Here is a 7,302-nt window from a genome sequence, read left to right on the forward strand (position 1 = left end):
TAAAAACTAGAAAGAAGCTGTCTCTGAAACTGCTTTGTCGTGTGTGGATTCATCTCACAGAGTGAAACCTTTCTTTTGATATACCAGGTTGGAAGCGGCCCTTTTGTAGAATCTGCAAAAGGACATTTGGGAGCTATTCGAGGCCTAGGGTGAAAACCAGGAAACTGTAGATAAAAACTAACAAGAAGCTATCTGTAAAACTGCTTTTTAGCGATGTGTAGATTCCTCTTACTGAGTTAAACCTTTCTGTTGATTCAGCAGATTGGAAGCATTTTGTTGTTGTTGCTGTTGTTGTTGTTGTTGTTGTTGTTGTTGTTGTTGTTGTTGTAGTAGTATTTTTTTCTTAATATTTTTATTTTTTTTAAGACAGACTCTCACTCTGTCCCCCAGGCTGGAGTGCAGTGACACCATCTCGGCTCACTGCAACCTCTGCCTTCCAGTTGAAGGGATTCTCCTGCCTCAGCCTCCCAAGTAGTTGGGATTACAGGCACCCGCTACCAAGCCCGGCAAATTTTTTGTGTTCTTGGTAGAGATGGGGTTTCACCGTTTTGGCCAGGCTGGTCTCGAACTCCTGACCTCAGGTGATCCACCCGCCTCTGCCTCCCAAAATGCTGGGATGACAGGCGTGAGCCGCTGCACGCGGCCGATTGGAAGCAGTTCTTTGCAGAATCTTCGAAGGGACATTTGGGAGCCCTTTGTGGCTCCTGGTGAAAGTGAACATCCCCAGAGGAAAAGGAGAAAAACTGCTGCTGGTGAAACTGCTTTTTGACGTGTGGATTCACCTCGAACGGATAATTCTTTTGAACCAGGAGGTTGGAAACACGCTTTCCGTAGAATCTGTGAGGGGACATTTGGAAACCCATTGAGGCCTACGTTGGAAAACAGACTATCCACAGATTAAAACCAGAGAGAGGCTATCTGTCACATTGATTTGTGATGCGTAGATTGATCTCTTAGCGATACACCATTCTTTGGATTCATCAGGTTAGAAACACTTTTTTTGGGCAGTCTCTCTGAATGGATTTTTGGGAGTCCCTTTAGGCCTATGGTGAATCACCGAATATTCCCAGATGAAAAATAGAAAGAATGTATTTGAGAAACTGCTTTGCGATGTGTGGACTCATCCTAAAGAGTTACACCTTTCTTTTGATTAGGCAGGTTGGAGACACTCTCTTTGTAGAGATTCCAAAGGGACATCTGGGAGCCCTTGAGGCCTACGGTGAAAAACTGAATATCCCCAGACAAAGACCAGAGAGAATATGTCATTGAAACGGCTTCGTGATGTCTGGGAGCTCTCTCTCTCTCTCTCTCTCTCTCTCCCCCCCCCCCGCTTGTCTCTCTCCCTGTGTCCCTGTGTCTGTCTTCTGTCTTACTCTCTTTCTCTGCCTGTCCTTCTGTCTGTTGGTCTCTCTCTCTCTCTCTCTCTCTCTCTCTCTCTCTCTCTTCCCCCCCGTCTGTTTCTCTCTCTCTCTCTCTGTCTGTCTGTCTCTCTCTCTCTCTCTCTCTCTCTCTCTCTCTCTCTGTTTCTCACTGTCTCTCTCTGTCCGTCTCAAAAAAAAAAAAAAAAAAGGATAGATACATGCATGCATGCATGCATACATACATACATACATGCATACATGCATACGTACAATTAAAAATTTGAAATAAAATAAAAGGAATAACTAGGCCCGGCGCGGTGGCTCAAGCCTGTCATCCCAGCACTTTGGGACGCCGAGGGTGGTGGATCGCTGGATCACGAGGTGGTCAGACCAGCAGGGCCAGTATGGTGAAACCCCGTCCGTCTCTAGTCAAAATACCAAAAATTAGCCGGGCATGGTCGTGCGCGTCTGTAATCTCAGCTACTCGGGAGGCCGAGCTGAGGCAGGAGAATCACTTGAACCTGGGAGGCGGAGGTTGCAGTGAGCCGAGATCGCGCCACTGTACACCAGCCTGGGCGAGAGAGGGAGACAACCTCTCAAACAATTAAAAATAAAAGTAAAAATGAAAGTAAAATTAAAAATTAAAAAAAAAAAAGAAAAGGAAAATGAAATAATTAAAAAGTGAGTTTCCGGGAAAAGAGGGAAGAAGAAAAAAAAAGAAAAAAGAAAACAGTCCCACAGTGACATAAACACATGCCTCTCGCCTTTCGAGGCGTCAGTGATGCTACGAATGATGCGCAATTTTTTTTTTTAACTTCCTTTTATTTTATTATCATTTATTGTTTGACACGAGCCTCGGAGGCCCTCCCTCCCTCCCTCCCTCCGTCCCACTCCCTCCCTCCGTCCCACTCCCTCGTTGCCCACACAACTTCAGGAGACAGACCCTGGCTGGGCCAGATTGTTCTTCTCTTTGAGCAGTTGTTTCCCTGACTTTCTTCGTGTCTTTAACCCGTGTGGACTCTTCTGCTCGGATTTCAGAGATGGCAGCTCCACTTCAGGCCTTGTTGTTAGTGGGGGCTTTCCTGATTCTCCCCACATGTAGTGAAAGCAGGTAGATTCGCCTCGCCTCGCCTCGCCTCGCCTCGCCTCGCCTCGCCTCGCCGCCTCCTCCTCCTCTCTCTCTCTCTCTCTCTCTCTCTCTCTCTCTCTCTCGATTGCTCGCTCGCTCGCTCGCGCTCGCGCGCTCTCTCTCTCTCTCTCTCTCTGCTGCTTTCTTGCTTTTTCTTTCTGTCTCTTTCTCTCTTTCTGTCGTGCTTTCTTGCTGTCTTGTTATCTTGCTTTCTTGCTTTGTCTTTCTTCCTGTCTTTCCTCTTTCTTTTTTTTTTCTTTCTTCTCTCGCCTTTCTTTCTCGCTGTCTTTCTCCCTCTCTCTCTCTCTTTCTTCTTTCTTTCTGTCTTTCTTTCTTTCTCTCTCTCTTTCTCTCTCTCTCTTTCTTTCTTTCTTTCTTTCTTTCTTTCTTTCTTTCATTTTTTTTTCTCTCTCTCTCCCCCAGCCTCTGAAAGTGCTGGGATCACAGGCGTCAGCCACCGCGCCTGGCCTATTTGCTTATGTTATGTTACCTTATTTTTTATTTATTCATTTTTATCTGTTTATTCATGTGTATGCATATAAATTTTTTTCTATTTTAATGTAGTTTTATATGTTATACCTATATACAAATGTAAGTACTTATATTGATATTTGTCTTCTCTTCTCTTCTCTTTTCTTCCTTTCTCTCCTTTAGGTTTTCCTTCCTTTCTTTCTTTCTCTGTTTCCTTCTTTATGTTTTCCTGCCTGCCTGCCCGCCCGCCCGCCCGCCCTCCCTCCCTCCCTCCCTCCCTCCCTCCCTCCTTCTCTGTCTGGATTCAGGAAGAGCCTACGCATTCTGTGTCTCCCTGTGTCCTCAACGACCCGCGACCGAGTCCTTGCTTGTTGTTTCTCCCACCGAGATGCCTCTCCGAACATCCACACGCCGTGGGTTGTCTTCTGACTGTGTCGCGGTCCATGCAGAGACAGGGTTTGGGGACCGTTTCTGTGGGGTTGGGGTACAGGGGCTGCGTTTTCGGCCTCGGGATAGCGTCTCTCGACTCACGGTTTCGGTTTTGCGGTCCGCGGGCCGGCCTGCCATCCGGATCTGTCTTGGTGACGTTCGCGACGGTTGTCGGACTCCATCTGGCGGCCGCTTTTATATCGTTCCCTTGGCTTCCGGAGCTGCGGTGGCAGCTGCCGAGGGAGGGGACCGTCCCCGCTGTGAGCTAGGCAGAGCTCCGGAAAGACCGCGGTCGTCAGCCGGGCTGTCCCGGTCGCGCCAGAGCTCTGGCGCGTCACTTGTGAGTCAGAGCTCAGGCGTGCAGGCTTATGTGGGGAGAGGTTGTCGCTGCGCTTTCGGGCCAGAGCCGGGTGTGGGGCTGCCGGGGTTGGTCGACCAGCACGCCGCGGCTCCCGAGGCCTGACCCGCGACCCGCGGGGACCCACCGGGCTTGGGGCGGGAGGCTGGGGACACCCTTCCCGGCCCGGTCGCGGGCCCGCGCGCATCCTGGCCGTCTGAGGCAGCGGCCGAATTTTTTCTCCAAGTCCCCGTGGGGAGCCGGGGACCGTCCTGCCTCGTCCCCCGGGTGCCGGGGAGCGGTCCCTCTGCCGTGACCTGTTGTTTGCAAGTCCCCGTGGGGAGTCGGAGAGCGCTCCCTGAGCGCGCGTGCGGCCCGAGAGGTCACACCTGGCCGGCCTTCGGTCCCTCGTGTGTCCCGGTCGTACGAGGGGACGGCCGAAAACGCTTCCGAGTCTCGCTCTGGAGACTCGGGCCGGCCCCTGCGTGGCACGGGTGGCCGGGAGGACGTCCCTGGCCCGGCGCTGCTCCGGCGTGTGTCCTGGGGTCGACCAGAGGGCCCTGGGTGCTCCGTGTCTGGCTGCGATGGTGGCGATTTTGGGGACAGATGCCCGTGTCGCGGGTTCCCTGGGCCGGCGGCGTGGTCGGTGACTCGACCTCCTGTCTCCTGGGGAGGTATATGTTTCACTCCGAGCCGGCATTTTGGGCCACCGGGTTATTGCTGACACGCTGTCCTCTGGCGACCTGTCGCTGGAGAGGTTGGGTCTCTTGGATGCGTCGCGGGTCTTCGGCCTCCCGGTGACCCGGCTAGCCGGCCCTGCTCGTGCTTGAGCCGCCTGCTGGGGCCCGTGTGCCCGGTCTCTCATGCATCCGAGCGTCCCAGCTCCCGGTGCCGCCTTGGGTCCGGGTCTCTGACCCACCTGGGGGCGGCGGGGAAGGTGGCGCGGGCTTACCGTGCCACCGTGCGCTCCCCGCTGCGGGCACCTGGGGCGGCCGTGACAACCCCACTCCCGCTGGCTCCGTGCCGTGCGTGTCAGGCATTCCTCGTCTCTGCCGGGTTGTCTGCCGCCCCTGTCCTGGGGCTGGGGATGGCCAGGCTGATCTGCTCGCTGGCCTCTGGGGAGGCTGTGGCTGGCCGGCCGACCCTGCTCCGGGGATGCTTTCCCTGATCGATGTGGTGATGTCACGCTCTCCCGGGCCGGGACCGAGCCGCGACGGGCGAGGGGCGGGCATTCGTGGTGAATGAGACCCGTTCTTCTCGTCCCGCCCGCGGGGTTTCCCCCGTCTCCCATCCCCGCCTGTGGGCGGTGCGTTGGGAGGCACTGGGGTGCGGAACCCGGCCCGACCTCGCTGTCCCGACCCCGCCGCCTGCCTCGTGGCGTCCGGCGTGGGTCGGCGGGGGTCCTCTGACGCAGCAGGCACCCCTCGCTTTCGCCTCTTGTGGTCGTCGCCTCGTGGGCCGCCCCCCTCCGCGGCGGTGGGGGTGCTGTCCCGCTGGCCCGCCGTGCTGCCCTCTCGGGTATTGCACGAGCGCTGGCTCCGCCTGGGCCTTTGCGGTGCTCCTGGAGCGCCCCGGGCTGTCTCTCAGGTGCCCGAGGCCGAGCGGTGGTGTGTCGCTCCCGCCCCCAGCGCCCCCTCCTCCGGTCGCCGCCGTGGTGTCCGCGCGTGGGTCCTGAGGGAGCGCGTTGGCTGTGCGGGTCGAGGCGGTTGAGTGAGACGCGCCCCTCCCACGCGGGGAAGGGCGCCGCCTGGTCTGGCGAGCGCACGTCCCGTGCTCCCCTCTGGCGGGTGAGCGCGGGCCGTGTGAGCGGTTGCGGTGGGCTCGGGCCGGCCACGCGTGCGCCGGCCGGCCGCCGAGGGGCTGCCGTTCTGCCTCCGATCGGTCGTGTGTGGGTTAACTGGAGGCGCCTTGCCTCACAGAAAGGAGGTGGGTGGACGGCGGGGGGCCTTGGGGGCTGTGCGCACGCGCGCCGGCCGGGCCCCTGCCCTGACCGCAAACGCTCAAGGTTGCCGCAGGTTTCTTCTCGCGCCGCAGGCCCCCTCCCTTCCCCAGGCGTCCCTGAGTGCCTCTGCGGGCCCGACGAGGGGCGACTGGCGGGTGGGGAGCGTGACCCACCCTCGGTGAGAAAGCCTTCTCTAGCGATCCGAGAGGTGTGCCTTGGGGTACCGGATCCCCCGGCCCGCCGCCTCTCTCTGTGTTGTGGTAGCGCTGCCGTAGCGACTCGCCTGCAGAGAACCCTCCTCCTCCGCTGTCCCCGCCTCGACGGGATGAGGTGGGGGGACAGTGAGGGTTCCGCCGGACCCCGCGGTGGGGGCCGAGCGCGCGGCTCGTCGTCTACTGTGGCCCGCGCCTCCCCCTTCCGAGTTGGGGGAGGATCCCGCTGGGCCGGGCCCGACGTCCTAGCGGATGGGAAGGCTGCTGCGAGCGGCGGGTGCGCGTGGCACTCCGTCTGGCGCGCGACGCCGCTCCCCGCTGTGAGCCGGCTCTCCGCCCGCTCCCGTGCCGAGCCGCGACCGCTGCCGATGACCGCGTTCGCGTGGCGCGGGGTGTGGGGCCGCCTGGTCCTTGGGGAGCGAGCCGTCCCCACGGGGCGGCGCGCCGGTCTCCCGGAGCGGGACCGGGTCCGGGACGGACGAGAAACGGGCGACATGTGGCCCCTGGTGTTGGGCTTGTGGCTGAGGTTGCTTCGGGGCCGCCGGTGGTGGGACCCGGGGCTCGTGAGGGGGTTGCTCGGTGGGCTGCCCAAGGGCCGTTCGGCGTCCCAGGCGGGGCGCCGCGGGACCGCCCTCGTGTCTGTGGCGGTGGGATCCCGTGGCCGTGTTTTCCTGGTGGCCCGGCCGTGCCTGAGGGTTGCTTGCCCGAGTTAGCCCCCTGCGGGTTCCCCGTGCCCTTGTCTCCGTGGCCCCCTGGCTCCTTGCCTGCCTTGTGCTCCTTTTCCCTGTCCGCCGCCTGCCGATCCTCTCTTCCCCGAGCGGCTCACCGGCTTTTATGCTGTTGGCCGCCCCGTCTGGGCCCGAACCCGGCTCCGCCTTCTGGGGGCGTCGCCGCCGCCGGCCACGCTGGTTGGCCCGGTGTCCGCGTACCCACGGCGCGCGCCTTCGGGGCCAGGTCGGTGGCGGCCCGGTGGGCGCCCGGAGGGTTTGGGTCGGCCTTGCGGTGCGTGTGGGGGGAAAAGCGGGTTCCGGGGGCTCTGGCCGCGTGCGACTGGGCGTGGCGGTGGGGGAGCCGCAGGGATCGCTGAAGGGGCCTGGTCGGCCGCTCCAGGTGCCACGCGGGGCCGCCTCCGTGCTCGGAGGCTGCTGGCGGTGAGACCCCCGCGTGCGTCCTGGTGGCGGTCGGCCGCGCCGGAGGTGTCCCCCGGCGCCCCCCCTCCCCGCTTGGCCGCCTGCCTCGCCCGGCGTCTCGTCTTGTCCCGGCCCGCTCTTCCGCATCGGGTCGGCGCGCGGCCCCCCCCAACCGGGTGCGCCTCGCTTCCCGGGCCTGCTGCGGCCCTCCCCCGAGGCGTGTGGTCTCGGGCGTTGTCGGCGTCGTGGGTGGGGGGGGGGAGGCCTGTCCTCTCCCCGCGTGGCGTCGCC

Source organism: Macaca fascicularis, chromosome 10 (genome assembly GCF_037993035.2).
Source record: "Macaca fascicularis isolate 582-1 chromosome 10, T2T-MFA8v1.1".
NCBI lineage: Eukaryota > Metazoa > Chordata > Mammalia > Primates > Cercopithecidae > Macaca > Macaca fascicularis.